The sequence below is a fragment of the Bufo bufo genome, chromosome 1 (genome assembly GCF_905171765.1).
Source record: "Bufo bufo chromosome 1, aBufBuf1.1, whole genome shotgun sequence".
Classification (NCBI taxonomy): domain Eukaryota; kingdom Metazoa; phylum Chordata; class Amphibia; order Anura; family Bufonidae; genus Bufo; species Bufo bufo.
In genome coordinates, this window is record NC_053389.1 from 3,860,352 (window position 1) to 3,880,600 (window position 20,249).

The following is a 20,249-nucleotide window of genomic DNA, read 5'->3' on the forward strand; positions in this document are numbered from 1 at the left end:
CTCAGAGATGTAGGGAGGGAACAGGTTATGGACGCCTTGTATGTATTTGTTAGTACTTTGAAGTGAATTCACTGGGAAATGGGGAGCCAGTGAAGGGATTGGCAGAGGGGAGAGGCAGAAGAGTAATAGGGTGAGAGGTGGATCAAAGTTAAGGAAAGCACGGATGCGGGAGATGTTTTTGAGTTGGAGGCGGCAGGTGGTGGAAAGTGCTTGGATGTGCGGTCTGAAGGAGAGGGCAGAATCCAAGGTCACGCCAAGTCAGCGGACTTGGTTGACCGAGGAGAGTGTGCAGCCATTGATCGTGATAGATAGGTCTGTTGGGGGCGGGGGGGGGGGTTGAGCAAGATGGGGGAAAGAGGATGAATTCTGTTTTATCCATGTTAAGTTTTAGAAAGCGGAAGGAGGAGAAGGATGATATAGAAGATAGACATTGTGTGATTCTGGATAGTAAGGTGGTGATGTCTGGACCAGAGAGGTAAATTTGTGTGTCGTCAGCATAGGAGTGATACTGAAAGCCATGGGACTCTATGAGCTGTCCCAGGCCAAAAGTGTAGATAGAGAAGAGCAGGGGTCCTAGGACAGAGCCTTGCGGGACACCAACAGAGAGGGAATGAGACGAGGAGGTGGTGCGGGAGTGGGAGACGCTAAACGTCCGGTCTGTGAGGTATGATGTGATTCAGGAGAGGGCCAGGTCAGTGATGCTAAGAGATGAGAGAGTTTGCAACAGAAGGGAGTGGTCAACAGTGAAGGCAGAGGACAGGTCAAGGAGAAGTAGGACAGAGTATTGTTTCTTGGTTTTGGCTATCAGTAGGTCATTGGTGACTTTGGTGAGGGCAGTCTCAGTCGAATGGTGAGGTCGGAAGCCAGATTGTAGGCGGTCAAAGAGGGAGCAGGAGGAAAGGTGAGAGGACAGTTCAGAATGGACATGTTGTTCAAGTAGCTTTGAGGTATACGGAAGAAGTGATATGGGGCGATAACTGGACAAGGAAGATGGGTCAAGTGAAGGCTTTTTGAGGATGGGTGTAATGGTAGCGTGTTTAAAAGCAGAGGGGAAGACACCAGAGGTTAGTGATAGGTTGAAGAGATGAGTTAGGGCTGGGATAAACACTGTGGTGAGGTTAGGGATGGGATTGGGTCAAGTGCACAGGTGGTGAGATGTGATCTGGAGAGTAGAGTAGAGAGTTTTTTTTCTGTAATGGTGGAGAAGCGGGTTTTGGGAGAAGAGGACCGAGCAGTTGTGTAGAGGGTCTGTGGGGACTGTGTAGTGAAGCTTTCTCTTATGTTGACTATCTTTTGTTTGAAATATTTGGCAAAGTCCTCAGCTGAGAAGAGAGGAGAGGGTGGGGGCGCTGGGGGACGGAGAAGGGAATTAAAAGTGCTAAAAAGTTGTTTAGGGCTGTGGGCCAGGGAAGATATGAGAGATGAGAAGTAGGCCTGTTTTGCATCAGCGAGTGAGGATTTGAATATGAGGAGGGATTGCTTGTATGCAGTGAAATGATCTTTTGAATGGGATTTCTTCCATTGCCGCTCAGCAGTCCTGGAAGCTTGTCTGAGTTTTTTGGTCAGGTTGGTGTGCCAGGGTTGTCTGTTAATTTTTTGGGTTTTGTTGTGTGTGAGGGGGGCAACAGTGTCCAGAGTTGTACTTATTGTGGTGTTATATAGAGTGGTAGCAGCTTCTGGGTCTTGGAGGGAACAGATGGTAGAGAGTGGAAGAAGAGAGTCAGAAAGCAAGCGAAAGTCTAGATGTTTGAGGTTCCTGCGGGGGGGTGTTAGTGTGCGGACCGGGGGAGCAGCAGAAGAGACCAGTGAAGAGAAGGTGAGTAGGTTGTGGTCGGATAGGGGGAGAGGCAAATTAGAAAGGTTAGATAGGGAGCAGAGGCGGGTAAAGATAAGATCCAAAGTGTGACCATCTCTGTGGGTGGGAACTGAAGACCACTGTGATAGGCCGAAGGAGGAAGAGAGCGATAGGAGTTTAGAGGCGGCTGAGTGGCAGGTGTCAATAGGGATGTTGAAGTCACCCATGATGATAGTGGGGATGTCGGCAGAAAGAAAGTGTAGTAGCCAGGTGTTAAAGTGGTCAAGAAAGATAGTGGCTGGGCCTGACGGCTACTTGAAGGTTGGAGGGAGAGTAGATGCGAACAGAGTGTACTTCAAATGAGGTGAGCGTAATGGAGGGTGGCAGTGGAGTTGGGCTGTAGGAGCAGGTGTCTGATAGGAGAAGACCAACTCCTCCACCATGTTTGCAGCCGGGGCGGGGGGTGTGAGTGAATTGAAATCCACTATATGAGAGTGCAGCAGGGGAGGAGGTGTCAGAGGATATCAGCCATGTTTCTGTGAGACCCAGAAAGGAAAGGTTTTGAGAGATGAAAAGTTCATGAATGTACGACAGTTTGTTACAGACAGAGCGTGCGTTCCATAATGCTCCTGCAAGAGGAACCAAAGGAGCAGGGGTCACAGGAATGGTTATTAGGTTTAAGGAGATTTGGAGAGATATCACCAGCAGTAAGGAGAAGCAGAGAAAGTGTTAATAGGTGAGAATAGGGGAGGGCAGGAGGTATCTGTGTGTGTTTGGGAAGGAAGTGTTTTATGTTGCTAAACAGGTTTGTGCAAGCTGTCAGATGAGAAGGTAAGATGGAGGGAGAGATGAGTAGTTCCTTGCTAAGTGAATGAACGTGGGGGTATTTCAGAAGGTTGTTGACAAGTGGGAACAATAAGTTAAAAAATTGAAACATTGTTTGCATAACACAGGTATAAAAATTGCATTATTACAGTAGTACTTGTTGTAATAACTAGGGATGAGCGAACCCGAACTGTATAGTTCGGGTTCGTACTGAATTTTGGGGTGTCCGTGACACGGAAGTTCGGGTTCGGTGTTCGGCGCTTTCTTGGCGCTTTTTGAAAGGCTGCAAAGCAGCCACTCAACAAGCGTCATACTACTTGCCCCAAGAGGCCATCACAGCCATGCCTACTATTGGCATGGCTGTGATTGGCCAGTGCAGCATGTGACCCAGCCACTATTTAAGCTGGAGTCACGTAGCGCCGCCCGTCACTCTGCTCTGATCAGTGTAGGGAGAGGTTGCAGCTGCTGTTAGGGCGAGATTAGACAGTGATTAACTCAGCAAAAACACTTAATTCAGTGATCGATCTACAGCTGTGGATCATTGAACTGCTGCTATTTAATTGCTCACTGTTTTTAGGCTGCCCAGAGCGTTTTTCTGTCACTTTTTTCTGGGGTGATCGGCGGCCATTTTGTGTCTTGTGGTGCGCCAGCACAAGCTGCCACCAAGTCCATTTAACCATCAATAGTGTGGTTATTTTTTTGCTATATCCTACATCAGGGGCTTGGCTGTGCTTGCTATTTTATTGAGGGGTAAAATACAATTGGCAAAATAGCAGTACCCTAAATCTGGTGTTTCAGCTGTGGCTAGCCAATTGTAATACTGTCTGCTGTCTGCCGAAGCACAGTTTTTGTTCTGGGTTGAATACAATTCCCAACTTAGCAATTCCCTAAATAATTTTTTTCTGCTGTATCAGGCCAAGTTTAAATCAATCCATAAAAGGGTATATTAGATTTAAGGTGCGGATAGTGTCATCCTCAATAACTTCACACGCTACCGTGCATTTCCAAGTTTAATTCTGTCCGTAAACGTATACCTGTCACCCAGCGCCTAAATAATAGGCCTAAAATTTATATTCAGCTAAATCTGTGTTTATTGCTGAGGCTGGTCAATTCATTTAGTGTCCGCCAAAGCACAGTTTTTGTTCTGGGTTGAATACAATTCCCAACTTAGCAATTCCCTAAATCAGTGATTTCTGCTGTATCAGGCCAACTTTAAATCTATCCATAAAAGGGTATATTAGATTGAAGGTGCGGATAGTGTCATCCTCAATAACTTCACACGCTACCGTGCATTTCCAAGTCTAATTCTGTCCGTAAACGTATACCTGTCACCCAGCGCCTAAATAATAGGCCTACAATTTATATTCAGCTAAATCTGTCATTACTGCTGTGCCTGTATTAGTGTAATACGGTACCTAAATAGATAGCCAGATAGTGTTAGGTGTCTGTAAAAAAAGGCCTGAATTTGAATTCAATACATTGGGCCAAATAATTTTTTTCTTATTGTGGTGAACAGTAACAATGAGGAAAACATCTAGTAAGGGACGCGGACGCGGACATGGTCGTGGTGGTGCTAGTGGACCCTCTGGGGCTGGGAGAGGACGTGGCCGTTCTGCCACAGCCACACGTCGTAGTGAACCAACTACCTCAGGTCCCAGTAGCCGCCAGAATTTACAGCGATATTTGGTGGGGCCCAATGCCGTTCTAAGGATGGTAAGGCCTGAGCAGGTACAGGCATTAGTCAATTGGGTGGCTGACAGTGGATCGAGCACGTTCACATTATCTCCCACCCAGTCTTCTGCAGAAAGCGCACAGATGGCGCTTGAAAACCAAGCCCATCAGTCTGTCACATCACCCCCATGCATATCAGGGAAACTGTCTGAGCCTCAAGTTATGCAGCAGTCTCTTATGCTGTTTGAAGACTCTGCTGGCAGGGTTTCCCAAGGGCATCCACCTAGCCCTTCCCCAGCGGTGGAAGACATAGAATGCACTAACGCACAACCACTTATGTTTCCTGATGATGAGGACATGGGAATACCACCTCAGCACGTCTCTGATGATGACGAAACACAGGTGCCAACTGCTGCGTCTTTCTGCAGTGTGCAGACTGAACAGGAGGTCAGGGAGGAAGACTGGGTGGAAGACGATGCAGGGGACGATGAGGTCCTAGACCCCACATGGAATGAAGGTCGTGCCACTGACTTTCACAGTTCGGAGGAAGAGGCAGTGGTGAGACCGAGCCAACAGCGTAGCAAAAGAGGGAGCAGTGGGCAAAAGCAGAACACCCGCCGCCAAGAGACTCCGCCTTCTACTGACCGCCGCCATCTGGGACCGAGCACCCCAAAGGCAGCTTCAAGGAGTTCCCTGGCGTGGCACTTCTTCAAACAATGTGCTGACAACAAGACCCGAGTGGTTTGCACGCTGTGCCATCAGAGCCTGAAGCAAGGCATTAACGTTCTGAACCTTAGCACAACCTGCATGACCAGGCACCTGCATGCAAAGCATGAACTGCAGTGGAGTAAACACCTTAAAAACAAGGAAGTCACTCAGGCTCCCCCTGCTACCTCTTCTGCTGCTGCCGCCTCGGCCTCTTCCTCCGCCTCTGGAGGAACGTTGGCACCTGCCGCCCAGCAAACATGGGATGTACCACCAACACCACCACCTCCGTCACCAAGCATCTCAACCATGTCACATGGCAGCGTTCAGCTCTCCATCTCACAAACCTTGGAGAGAAAGCATAAATTCCCACCTAGCCACCCTCGATCCCTGGCCCTGAATGCCAGCATTTCTAAACTACTGGCCTATGAAATGCTGTCATCAGGCTGGTGGAGACGGACAGCTTCAAACAGCTCATGTCGCTTGCTGTCCCACAGTATGTTGTTCCCAGCCGGCACTACTTCTCCAGGAGAGCCGTGCCTTCCCTGCACAACCAAGTATCCGATAAAATCAAGTGTGCACTGCGCAACGCCATCTGTGGCAAGGTCCACCTAACCACAGATACGTGGACCAGTAAGCACGGACAGGGACGCTATATCTCCCTAACTGCACACTGGGTAAAGGTAGTGGCGGCTGGGCCCTAGGCGAAGAGCTGTTTGGCACACGTCCTTCCGCCGCCAAGGATCGCAGGGCAACCTTCTTTGCCTCCTGTTGCCTCCTCCTCCTACTCGGCTTCCTCCTCCTCTTCTTCCACCTGCTCATCCGGTCAGCCACACACCTTCACCACCAACTTCAGCACAGCCCGGGGTAAACGTCAGCAGGCCATTCTGAAATTCATATGTTTGGGGGACAGGCCCCACACCGCACAGGAGTTGTGGCGGTGTATAGAACAACAGACCGACGAGTGGTTGCTGCCGGTGAGCCTCAAGCCTGGCCTGGTGGTGTGCGATAATAGGCGAAATCTCGTTGCAGCTCTGGGACTGGCGCATGTGCTGAATTTGGTGGTGCAGAAGTTCATTCACAACTACCCCGACATGTCAGAGCTGCTGCATAAAGTGCGGGCCGTCTGTGTGCGCTTCCGGCGTTCTCACCCTGCCGCTGCTCGCCTGTCTGCGCTACAGCGTAACTTCGGCCTTCCCGCTCACCGCCTCATATGGGACGTGCCCACCAGGTGGAACTCCACCTTGCACATGCTGGACAGACCGTGCGAGCAGCAGCAGGCCATAGTGGAGTTTCAGCTGCAGCACGCACGGGTCAGTCGCACTGCGGAACAGCACCACTTCACCACCAATGACTGGGCCTCCATGCGAGACCTGTGTGCCCTGTTGCGCTGTTTCGAGTACTCCACCAACATGGCCAGTGGCGATGATGCCGTTATCAGCATTACAATACCACTTCTATGTCTCCTTGAGAAAACACTTAGGGCGATGATGGAAGAGGAGGTGGCCCAGGAGGAGAAGGAGGAGGAGGAGGAAGAGGGGTCATTTTAGCACTTTCAGGCCAGTCTCTTAGAAGTGACTCAGAGGGAGGTTTTTTGCAACAGCAGAGGCCAGGTACAAATGTGGCCAGACAGGGCCCACTACTGGAGGACGAGGAGGACGAGGATGAGGAGGAGGTGGAGGAGGATGAGGATGAGGATGAGGATGAAGCATGTACACAGCGGGGTGGCACCCAACGCAGCTTGGGCCCATCACTGGTGCGTGGCTGGGGGGAAACGCAGGACGATGACGATACGCCTCCCACAGAGGACAGCTTGTCCTTACCTCTGGGCAGCCTGGCACACATAAGAGACTACATGCTGCAGTGCCTGCGCAACGACAGCAGAGTTGCCCACATTTTAACGTGTGCGGACTACTGGGTTGCCACCCTGCTGGATCCCCGGTACAAAGACAATGTGCCCACCTTACTTCCTACACTGGAGCGTGATAGGAAGATGCGCTAGTACAAGCGCACGTTGGTAGACGCGCTACTGAGAGCATTCCCAAATGTCACAGGGGAACAAGTGGAAGCCCAGGGCGAAGGCAGAGGAGGAGCAAGAGGTCGCCAACGCAGCTGTGTCACGGCCAGCTCCTCTGAGGGCAGGGTTAGCATGGCAGAGATGTGGAAAAGTTTTGTCACCACGCCACAGCTAACTGCACCACCACCTGATACGGAACGTGTTAGCAGGAGGCAACATTTCACTAACATGGTGGAACAGTACCTGTGCACACCCCTCCACGTACTGACTGATGGTTCTGCCCCATTCAACTTCTGGGTCTCCAAATTGTCCACGTGGCCAGAGCTAGCCTTTTATGCCTTGGAGGTGCTGGCCTGCCTGGCGGCCAGCGTTTTGTCTGAACGTGTATTCAGCACGGCAGGGGGCGTCATTACAGACAAACGCAGCCGCCTGTCTACAGCCAATGTGGACAAGCTGACGTTCATAAAAATGAACCAGGCATGGATCCCACAGGACCTGTCCATCCCTTGTGCAGAATAGACATTAACTACCTCCCCTTAACAATATATTATTCTACTCCAGGGCACTTCCTCATTCAATCCTATTTTTATTTTCATTTTACCATTATATTGCGGGGCAACCCAAAGTTGAATGAACCTCTCCTCTGTCTGGGTGCCGGGGCCTAAAAATATCTGACAATGGCCTGTTCCAGTGGTGGGTGACATGAAGCCTGATTCTCTGCTATGACATGAAGCCTGATTCTCTGCTGACATGAAGACTGATTCTGTGCTGACATGAAGCCAGATTCTCTGTTACGGGACCTCTCTCCTCTGTCTGGGTGCCGGGGCCTAAATATGTGACAGTGGCCTGTTCCAGTGGTGGGTGACGTGAAGCCTGATTCTCTGCTATGACATGAAGCCTGATTCTCTGCTGACATGAAGCCTGAATCTCTGTTATGGGACCTCTCTCCTCTGCCTGGGTGCCGGGGCCTAAATATCTGACAGTGGCCTGTTCCAGTGTTGGGTGAGGTGAAGCCTGATTCTCTGCTATGACATGAAGCCTGAATCTCTGCTATGAGACCTCTCTCCTCTGTCTGGGTGCCAGGGCCTAAATATCTGACAATGGACTGTTCCAGTGGTGGGTGACGTGAAGCATGATTTTCTGCTATGACATGAAGCCAGATTCTCTGTTTCGGGACCTCTCTCCTCTGCCTGGGTGCCGGTGCCTAAATGTATGACAATGGACTGTTCCAGTGATGGGTGACATGAAGACTGATTCTCTGCTGACATGAAGCCTGATTCTCTGCTATGGGACCTCTCTCCAATTGATATTGGTTAATTTTTATTTATTTTATTTTTATTTTTATTCATTTCCCTATCCACATTTGTTTGCAGGGGATTTACCTACATGTTGCTGCCTTTTGCAGCCCTCTAGCTCTTTCCTGGGCTGTTTTACAGCCTTTTTAGTGCCGAAAAGTTCGGGTCCCCATTGACTTCAATGGGGTTCGAGTTCGGGACGAAGTTCGGGTCGGGTTCGGATCCCGAACCCGAACATTTCCGGGAAGTTCGGCCGAACTTCTCGAACCCGAACATCCAGGTGTTCGCTCAACTCTAGTAATTACCTGTTATGTTGCACTAATATACAAGGCATTCAGTAATAAGGATATAATACACTGAATTGCCCAATTACAAACAGTAACTTTTAAACTTTTGCAGCAGAATGTATGCTATTGTGCTTACTCCAAGTATTTGAGCCATAGAAACTTTTTTCACAAAAAAATAAGCTGCTTGACTGTTCATACTGAAAAATATCAGTTTCTTGCAGAATTTTGTAATGTACTGTAGTCAGCAAGTTGCACGAACCAACTGAGACAGTGACCACTCTCGCTATATGGTTTTCCTGATCAAACCCTAAAATATACCCAATTCTATCTCCCTATTCTCTCCCTATACTCTCCCCATAGTGTCCGTGTAGCACTAGATTACTGGCTTGTGTCTGTCTTTTTGTCAGACACTGGCACAAGGCATCCTTTCAGGTCGATCACAGAATGGCATTCTATGACATTCTCAGCAAAAGGCCCTTCCTGAAACTGTCCCCTGATTGGCTGATCAGGCTGTCTGTCAGTCTCTGAGCCCTCCTCGTCTTCTTCCCAATGTCATGTGATCCTCCGTCTTCTTCCTCCCTCCTGGTTTTTCCCACCAATATTTACAGTAAAATGCCGCTGGCTATCATTCTTTGCTTGATTTGTCTGAAACTAATTTCCAAAGCTTCGGATTCATTTGTGAAATTCATAAAAACCCAGATTTGTTTACAAGTGATTTGCTCATTTCTACTTTGGAGTCTTCAATGGTTTCACATACTCCCATCATGCAAAACTACAACCCACATCATGCAAAACATCAGGTAACATCAGGTAAAAAAAAAATATACTATTACAGAGTAACTGGTAAACAGGGGGGGTGATATTAGACAGGAACTATACCGATGGCAGTGGTGTCAGGTAGCTGCTGCCAAGCCACATGAGATCATCGGATACGTGGGGATAGTTTAGCAGCAGGTAGCGAGTGTCACGTTCTACAGCTCTAAAGTCAAAATACAAAATACCAGAGAAGGGTGGGGATGTCTAGGAGGGGGAACGATACCTGGAAATCTGTCACTAAGGGACTTACCATGATGTGACAGATATTTGAATTCCACGACTACATTTCCGTGTACAATTTACAAGAATCACTGTAATCACTGCCTATGGAAACACGCAGAGTAAATTAGAAGCCGTGCACCATGGGGGACAGGTCGTGGCAGGAGTTTTGTACAAGAGAAATTCTTTTCCTCAACTTTTCATATCTCTAACCGCTCGAGCAGTGAACTTCATCTACGAGGTTAAAGAGGACCTTTCACCTGGATATCCTTAATCTAATTATTATCCTACCTTATAGTGCAGCCCCCACTGATGTCTCTGCACTTTTAGTTTTTTTCTAAAGAACCCCCCGTTCGTCTGTTGTGGTCCCCGTATCTTTTGGCGCCTCATATGCTAATGTTATACTAGGCGTGGACTTGTATTTCTCCTGGGCGCGGTTATCTTCTCCCTGGCTGCGAGCGCATCCAATCAGAGCGCCCCGCTCTTAGCCAGGGAGAAGGAGCTCAAGTTCTCGAAAGAATCGCAGCTCCTTCTCCCGCAAGAACTTGAGCACCTTCTCCCTGGCTAAGAGCGGGGCGCTCTGATTGGATGCGCTCGCAGCCAGGGAGAAGATAACCGCGCCCAGGAGAAATACAAGTCTACGCCTAGAATAACCGAGTCGTCTCATTAGTATATGAGGCGCCAAAAGATACGGGGACCACAGCAGACGAACGGGGGGGGGGGGGTTCTTTTGAGATAAAAAAAATGTGGGCCGCGCTATAAGGTAGGATAATAATTGGATTAGGCCTCATATACACGACCGTTGTTGTGTTCCGTTCCGCAAAATGGGGTTCCGTTGTTCCGTGATCCATTTCCGTTTTTGTTTTTTGCGGACCGCTAACTGCGATTTTTTTAAAGGAAGGGAAAAAATGAAATTTTCATATTCCCACCCAGGATACAGGTATATAATGCTATTCACCATTTTCTGTAGTCTTCACAGGGTACAGAGTGTTGTTGGCTTTGCTGATCTTTGCTTCTCAGTTTGCGTCTTGGGTTCACCATGGCAGATGACTCTGAAGAAGAGGTCATACTGCACTGGCTTATTTCTCGTCGATGGGGACAGCGCTCCCTTTTGTTGGACGAGGAACCGGTTAGAAGGCAGCGATTTTGGGTGCATCCCATTGTTTCCCAACGCTACCGGAAAGGACACTTTCATACCCTCTACCAAGATATTCGCAGCATCCAGAGAAGTTCTTTGCGTTCTGTCGGATGTCAGTGTCTACATTTGATGGCTTGCTGTCGTCTCTACGTACTGTCCTTACCTTTATGGACACCAATATGAGATGCAGCATTTCTCCGGAGGAAAGGCTCATCGTCACGTTGAGGTAAGCAGTATAGTACTTTTATAGTTCAAATTGTAATGTGCACTGCTTCTGGCATGAGGACCATGTTAGCAAAATAGCCTGGTCTTACACATGTGCTAATGTCTTTGGACGTTACCTTTCTTAGTCCATAATATGTATGTATCAGTGTATGTATCAGCCAAGATAAAAGGTAGTCGTGTATTTTAAACCATATTTTCTTTTGGATTTGCTTAACTTTATCATTATGCAGACAGTTGGGGTAACATAGTTTGTGGAAGTAGTGCCCAGACTCCAATTGCTACTAGTGTTTTTTTCAAACACAACAAATCCTATTGTGAATGTTATTTATGAATGGACATTGTTGAAACAAGTGTCTTATAAAGCATTAGAGGAAACATGTATTGTATGTTCCCTTTTTTAAGCTGTTTACTGATTAATTTTTTTATTTATTCTACAGATTCCTTGCAACTGGGAACTCGTTTGCATCCCTGCATTTTGAGTTTCTTTTGGGAACCTCAACAATTTCTCGGATTGTGCGTCACACTTGCCATGTCATCTGGCATCAACTCCGAGAGACGGTGATGCCACAGCCAAAGGTGGATGATTGGGTTTGGATTGCTGAGGGCTTCAATATTTCGTCCAGTTTCCAAACTGCATTGGGGCTATAGATGGCAAGCACATCCGTGTGAAAAAGCCGCCACACTCAGGGACCCGTTTCTTCAATTATAAACAATATTTTTCGGTAGTGCTTATGGCTGTTGCTGACAGTAACTACCGGTTTATAGAGCTTGATATTGGGTCCTATGGAAGCACAGCAGATGTTCGCATCTTTAGTGCTTCTAGAATGGGTGAGCGGCTTCGTGCCAACCAGCTTGCCCTGCCCTTGCCCAGATATGCTGGTCCGCCGGCTCCATTTGTCATTGTGGCGGATGAAGGGTTTGCATTGACTCCCCATGTTATGTGGCCCTTCCCAAAGCGTGGATTGGAAGTCAGGAGGCGTATTTTCAACTACCGGTTGACTCGTACCCATCGGTATGTTGAGTGCGCTTTTGGAATACTCTCTAGCAAATGGAGGGTGTTTTTGTCATCCATACAGATGGATCTGGAGAATGCTACCCTGGTGATTCAAGCTTGTGTTGTTCTACTCAACTTCACCAGGATTCACAAGGCTTCCTCTTCTGTTGACATGGATGAATTTCTGTCGTCAACAGTTTTGGGATTGGATAGGACCCTGCATAGACGACCAGGGACTGCAGGCATTGCAGTTCGTGAACTGTATGCAGACTAATTTTTCAGCCCAGAGGGGTCCTTGCCATGGCAGATGGACGCTATTCGTGGCAATGTTCAATTTCTTCTGTGCTCGCTAGTTGTTTTTTATTTTTACTAAGGAGAACCCAGCACGTCCATGCTGAAAAAGTAGCACCAATATCTATCAACAAATTAAACGACACCGTCCTTCTAGCATCCTCAGCCCATTTATCTCTTCTCCACCGCCTTAATACTTGCTTAACCAGAAACATTTTTGTAACGTCCGTAAGACCTCGTAAACTAAAAACCAAACGCTAAGCCCATCTTTCTTCCCTGATGTGACCTAAAAATAACAATAACGCCATTTCCTTGTCCACCTCCTGTGTCCCTAACTGCACACACCACCTCTCCCAAGCCTCCCATGCCTTACTGTATGCAGCCCAAGTGCCAGGACTCAATGATGCCTGAACCAGCCCCATTACTGTTCCTCAAAGATTTCCCACAGGCAAGCAGGACACTCCAACCCCTTGGCCTCCGCCTATGGCGCCAGTTGACGTAAATGCTCCCACTGTGAATGAGAAAGGGCATCCGCAATACAATTAAAAACTCCCGGAACGTGAACTGCCACTATCCACGCATTGATGGTCAAGCACCTGAGCACTAAAAGCTGCAACAGCTTAACAACTGGGTGGGGGACAACGCGGACAAACTATTAATTGCCTGCACTACCCCCAGGTTGTGGCAATGGAACCAAACCTTCTTATTCGCAAACTTATCTTCCCACAGCACCCCCGCCATCACAATTGTAAAAAGCTGTAACTGCGCCAAATTTCTGACCCAACCCTTAGTAACCCAAGAGTCGAACCACCGTCCCGCACACCATTGCCCATGGCAGTATACCCCGAAACCTGCCCCCCCGTCCGCATCGGAAAACTGCTCAAAGTCAACGTTCTTAACAGCTTCACCCATAACAAACGTCCTCCCATTATAGACCTCTATAAACCCCACCCAAACATCCAAATCCCCCCGCAGCTCTTTTCCCAGCCGAATAAAATGATGTAGTGCTTAGACTCCTGAAGTCGCAGACGCCAATTGCCGGAAAAAAATACGGCCCAAAAAACACAACTCGGTTGTCGGCCCCTCTGTCTTATCCGCCGCCAATGGAACCCCGGACTCCCCAAAAACTGACTGCACAATGTGCAACAACAACGAGCACACCCGTGAACCCACCGGACCGAGACACAAAAAATGGTCTAAGTAATGAATAACTGATGAACACCCGGGCACCTCAACTATTACCCATTCAAGAAATGAACTAAATGTCTCGAAGTAGGCACACGACAATGAGCACCCTATTGGCAAACACCTATCCACAAAATAACACCCTTCCCAAAAACAACCTAACAAGTGCAAACTCTCCGGATGAACCGGTAACAAGCGAAAAGCGGCTTCAATATCAGTTTTTGCTAGTAACATCCCCGGGCGCAGCTTCCTCACCCATGCCACAGCCGTTTCAAATGACGTATAAACCACTGAACATAATTTAGGATCAATACCGTCATTGACCGACGCACCTTTTGGAAAAGACAGGTGATGAATGAGTAGAAACTTATTCGGCTCTTTTTTGGGAACCATCCCCAACAGCGACACCCTCAAATTCGCCAAAGGCAGGTCGGAAAACGGAGCCGCCATTCGTCCCAACATCACCTCCCTAGCCAATTTTTCAGACACTACCTCAGGGTGAATTAGCGCGACCTCAAATTCTTATGAACCACGGAACCTTGCGATGGAAATGACGGAATGTAAAAACCCTAGTTAAAACCTCCCTCCAACAACTTTGCCGCCTCCTGATGCGGGTACTTATTTAAAAACTGTGCCATCTTTTCCACCCGAACCGGAGTCCGACCCTTTTCCAACATTGTCTCCCCCTTTTTGTCGACCTCCCATAAAGCATCTATTCGCTCCGTGAGATCCACCAGATGTGACGCACTCATGTTTGAACTTACACTTTGTGCCAAATATACAGTTTCCTCCGTTAAACATAAAACACAACCCTTTTGCTGATGCCGCCGCAAAATTGCCCTGTCCTGACCCCCCAGCCTCCCCCAAAAGGTCTGTCCGAACCTTACTGGGGCTGTAACCCTTAACCAGAGCCCGATATCCTTGTGGTCCCAACGTATGCTGAGCCGCACCACCTTTCTCTGCCTAAACTGTTCGTCGTACCGGAGCCACCCGTACCTCCGTAAACCCGGTATTCCTCCCCTATCGCATCTATGTAACAGAACAGCGCCGAACAACATTCCGGCGCCTTTTCTCCAATGACGCTGGCCAAAATTGCAAACGCCTGCAACCAGTTTGCAAACGTCCGCGGAATCAAGCGTTAACGCCGCTTCTCTTCCTCCTTTCTACCTTCATCTTTCTTTCCCTTATACAAATTATATCTCCCCAAAGGAAGTAGGGAAAATATTTCCACATACTCCCCTTTCCAAATCCTGTCCCTAACCTCCTGCTTTAAGTGCGCCCCCAGCGGACCCTCAAAGCACACGTACACCTCGCCCTTTGCTGCGTCGTCCACTTTTTGCCTATCGTCCTCCCCCCGCCTGAGTTTGTACCGACATTGACCCACTTGACCTACTAGCTGTACCCGCGTCAGACACCCCACTCCCTGGACCCACTCCCCAAGCCGGCAGCGGCGACGCTCCCCCCGTCCCTAAACTCGATAACCACCCCGCCAATCCGCCCAAAAGCTGTCCCAGACCCCTTCCAACTTCACCCGGACGTCTCACTACCCCGATGCCCCCCGGACAGCTAAGAAAATAAAGAAAAGGACCCCAAGCAATCTCACCAGGCTGCACGGGTGCTGTGTAACTCGTAGCCGCTGATCCTGTATCCAGCCGCTCCTGGTCACCGATGGAACATTCCCCGGATGTACTTGCCACGCTATACCTGTAGTCTGACCTCCCGGCTTCTGGTCCATTAGCATCGCTCCTGTTCCTCGCTAAGATGGCTCCTGCCACTAGGGGGGCATGGCTTTCTCCTTTATCCCGGGCAGCATGGGGCCTGTGCACGTCCCTGGAAGCCTCCTGCACAGCCCGTCCTTCAGCCGTATCTCTCCCTCGCTGAGCAGACCTCCCAGAGCCAGGGCACCTGGGGGGAACCGCAGACCCTGGTCCTGATCCTGTCGAACATGCTGCAGAGAGCGGGGGGTAAACACTCCACTCTGCTCAGGGGCCCGCCACTGCATAGGATTCCTCCCACGGCGGGAGCGCCTAACTGGAGCCTGCTGCGCCACTTCCAGTCATGGAGGGTCCCCGAAGGGGCTCCGCAATCGTCGCCTGATCCGTGGGGTTTCGTCAGGGCTCAAGCGCGCTGTCTAGCCCCTTCATCTGGGATCTCCACAGCTACTGAGGGTCCCTGAATCAGGCCTCCTAACTGCTCCCTCAGCCATCCCGGTAGGCCTTGCCTCAGTTTCCTATATGGGCCAGCATCACATCCACGGACATGGTGAGTGCAGGTTGATATCTACCTAGAAAATGGCACCTATCTCTTCCACACTACCACTTTTTAATACCTCTCACCCCCCCCCCCCCCCCCCCAGTTACCTCGGCAACTCCCTCCACCTCTCAGCTACTGGGAGATTAACCCTTTAACTTCCTGACTCCTCGCCAACCAAACCAGCGTCATGCTGGCCTCCCCTCAGCTCCGCCCCAGTCCGGCCTCACTGGAGATGTGGCGCAGCTAATGTCACTGTCCGCAGCGGACACCTTCTATGGAAAAAGTACACTGGATGTCACAGATAAATTTTAGAAACACACACGTTATGTAGCTGGCCAGCTAGAACCTGTCCTAGGTTGCTAATATAGCTTGTATGTTTATGCAGCTGGACCTGCCAATAACCTTAATACATTTCCTATGTTTATGTGTTAGAGACAAAAGCAGAGTTATTTATAGTGACTTCATGTTTTGGATGTCATATAACTGTTATATTTTGTGTTCACAGAAGCAGAAAAAGATAATATGCCTTAAGGATTCATTTTGTAATGTAAAGTAAGCTCAGTGACACAGCAGACACAACAGAAAGCATAGTGTTAATCTGTTGTTGCTGGGCAGAAGTCTAGACCAATCATAGCCAGCTTCTCATACAGCCTGACTGGGAATTCCCCTAGCAGGAGCTGCTAGAATCATTATACACCAGAGACAGGAGCTGAACACACACAGATCTAGCCAGAGTTCAGTTTTATGGAAGCAAAGAGGCCAAAATAGGTATTTAATACAGATATGATGTGTTCCTATTGTTAATAGTGTGATTAGAGCTGTATGCTGAACTGGTTATATGTGTTTACTTACAGTTCCACTAATTGCAAACTACAAATAGCATACAAATAGCAATCCATACAAATTGCATACAGATCAGTAGAACTATCTGTCAAATCTTAGATATACCTCTCAGAGAGATCATAAAGTGCTTAAATAACTTAAAGTGACAGTTCAGATACTGAAGAGAGAAATATATCCACCATTTTATGTTGAATGACAAGATTGAACAGTTGAACCACCATCTTATGCATACCGCCATTTTGCCATTTTCAACACGTGTTATGTACATGGACTATCTGCTGCGGAGGCGGCAGTGTTATATATGAAGAAAAGTTGAAGTTAATAAAGAAGTTATTTGAAGCATTTGGTTGCTCTTTAAACCTACTGTTTCCATAGAACGGCGCTGGAGGAATTACAGAGTAATAGACAGTCTGGTTAGACTACAATTCAGAGATACCAAAATTCTTCTAATGCCACAGCCAGGGGAGGGCTGGCAGCCTTAGTCCTGGGGGGCAAATCCAGTCAAGTGGCCCATTTTGTAGCCCCGCCCATTATTAACCCCTTAAGGACACATGACGTATGGGTACGGCATGTTTCCCGAGTCCTTAAGGACACATGACGTACCGGTACGTCATGTGTTGTTCCGATCACTGCCGCCCGGCCGGCTGTGATCGGAACAAGGTGCCTGCTCAAATCATTGAGCAGGCACCTCGGCTAAATGCGCGGGGGGGTCCCGTGACCCCCCCATGTCCACGATCGCAACAAACCGCAGGTCAATTCAGACCTGCGGTTTGTTGCGCTTTCTGCTGTTTCTGATCGCTGCGGTCCCTGACCGCGGCGATCAGAAACTTTAGTGTGCCGAAAATATATTTTTATCACCCCCCCCTGCACCTCTGAATGATTTTAGCCCGGTGGGAGGTGCAGGGGGGGTGTTGCGGGCGGTGGGGGCGGTGCGGGAGGCGGGCGGTGCGGCAGGCGGGATCGCGATCCCCCGCCCGCCTCCCATTGAATAATCGTTGGTGTAGAGTGGGTATACCAGGGTGCCAGCACATTGCTGGCACCCTGGTATAAACGGCTGACATCGGTGATGCGATGTCAGCCGTTTAACCCTTTCCATACAGCGGTCCGTACGGACCGCTGTATGGAAAAAGTTAACAGTAAGAGGGAGCTCCCTCCCTCTCCGATCGGGGGGCTGCTGTGCCTTTGCAGCCCCCCGATGGGAGAGGGAGAGAGCCCCCAGACAGCCCCCCGCCAGATCCCATCCTTACCCTTCCCCGTCTGCGCAGTTCTGAGCAGACGGGGAAGGTTCCCATGGCAACAGGACGCCTCTCAGGCGTCCTGCTGTCCATGGTGCTGAACAGATCTGTGCTGAAAGCATAGATCTGTTCAGTGTAAGTAAAATACAGTACAGAACAATATATATTGTACTGTACTGTATTATACAGACATCAGACCCACTGGATCTTCAAGAACCAAGTGGATCTGGGTAAAAAAAAAAGTGAAAAAAAGTGAAAAAAAAGTAAAAATCAAAAAACACATTTATCACTGATTAAAAATTAAAAAAATAACATTCCCTACACATGTTTGGTATCGCCGCGTCCGTAACGACCTGATCTATAAAACGGTCATGTTACTTTACCCGAACGGTGAACGCCATAAAAATAAAAAATAAAAAACTATGATGAAATTGAAATTTTGCTCACCTTACTTCCCAAAAAAAGGTAATAAAAGTGATCAAAAAAGTCGCATGTACGCCAAAATTGTAGCAATCAAACCGTCATCTCATCCCGCAAAAAATGAGACCCTACTTAAGATAATCACCCAAAAACTGAAAAAACTATGGCTCTTAGACTATGGAGACACTAAAACATAATTTTTTTTGTTTCAAAAATGAAATCATTGTGTAAAACTTACATAAATAAAAAAAAAGTATACATATTAGGTATTGCCGCGTCCGTATCGACCGACTCTATAAAAATATCACATGACCTAACCTCTCAGGTGACCACCGTAAAAAAAAAAAAAAAAATACTGTGTAAAAAAAGCAATTTTTTGTCATCTTACATCACAAAAAGTGTAATAGCAAGCGATCAAAAAGTCATATGCACCCCAAAATAGTGCCAATCAAACCGTCATCTCCTCCCGCAAAAAATGAGACCCTACTTAAGATAATCGCCCAAAAACTGAAAAAACTATGACTCTTAAACTATGGAGACACTAAAACTTTTTTTTGTTTTAAAAATGAAATCATTGGGTAAAACTTACATAAATTAAAAAAATGTAATACATATTAGGTATCGCCGCGTCCGTGACAACCTGCTCTATGAAATTACCACATGATCTAACCTGTCAGATGAATGTTGTAAATAACAAAAAAAAAAAAACGGTGCCAAAAAAGCTAATTCTTGTTACCTTGCCGCACAAAAAGTGTAATATAGAGCAACCAAAAATCATATGTACCCTAAACTAGTACCAACAATACTGCCACCCTATCCCGTAGTTTCTAAAATGGGGTCACTTTTCTGGAGTTTCTACTCTAGGGGTGCATCAGGGGGGCTTCAAATGGGACATGGTGTCAAAAAAACAGTCCAGCAAAACCTGCCTTCCAAAAACCGTATGGCATTCCTTTCCTTCTGCGCCCTGCCGTGTGCCCGTACAGCGGTTTACGACCACATATGGGGTGTTTCTGTAAACTACAGAATCAGGGCCATAAATAATGAGTTTTGTTTGGCTGTTAACCCTTGCTTTGTGACTGGAAAAAAAATATTAAAATGGAAAATCTGCCAAAAATGTGAAATTTTGAAATTGTGTCTCTATTTTCCATTAAATCTTGTGCAACACCTAAAGGGTTAACAAAGTTTGTAAAATCAGTTTTGAATACCTTGAGGGGTGTAGTTTCTTAGATGGGGTCACTTTTATGGAGTTTCTACTCTAGGGGTGCATCAGGGGGGCTTCAAATGGGACATGGTGTCAAAAAAACAGTCGGCGCACCTTTCACTCTACGCCCCGCTGTGTGGCCGTACAGTAGTTTACGGCCACATATGGGGTGTTTCTGTGAACAGCAGAGTCAGGGCAATAAAGATACAGTTTTGTTTGGCTGTTAACCCTTGCTTTGTTAGTGAAAAAAATGGGTTAAAATTGAAAATTAGGCAAAAAAATGAAATTCTCAAATTTCATCTCCATTTGCCAATAACTCTTGTGCAACACCTAAAGTGTTAACGACGTATGTAAAATCAGTTTTGAATACCTTGAGGGGTGTAGTTTCTTAGATGGGGTCACTTTTAGTGAGTTTCTCCTCTAGGGGTGCATCAGGGGGCTTCAAATGGGACATGGTGTAAATAAACCAGTCCATAAAAATCAGCCTACCAAAAACCAAACGGCGCACCTTTCACTCTACGCCCCGCTGTGAGGCCGTACAGTAGTTTACGGCCACATATTGGGTGTTTCTGTAAACAGCAGAGTCAGGGCAATAAAGATACAGTCTTGTTTGGCTGTTAACCCTTGCTTTGTTAGTGGAAAAAATGGGTTAAAATGAAAAATTAGACAAAAAAATCAAATTCTCAAATTTCCTCCCCATTTGCCAATAACTCTTGTGCAACACCTAAAGGGTTAACAATGTATGCAAAATCAGTTTTGAATACCTTGAGGGGTGTAGTTTCTTAGATGGGGTCATTTTTGGGTGGTTTCTATTATGTAAGCCTCGCAAAGTGA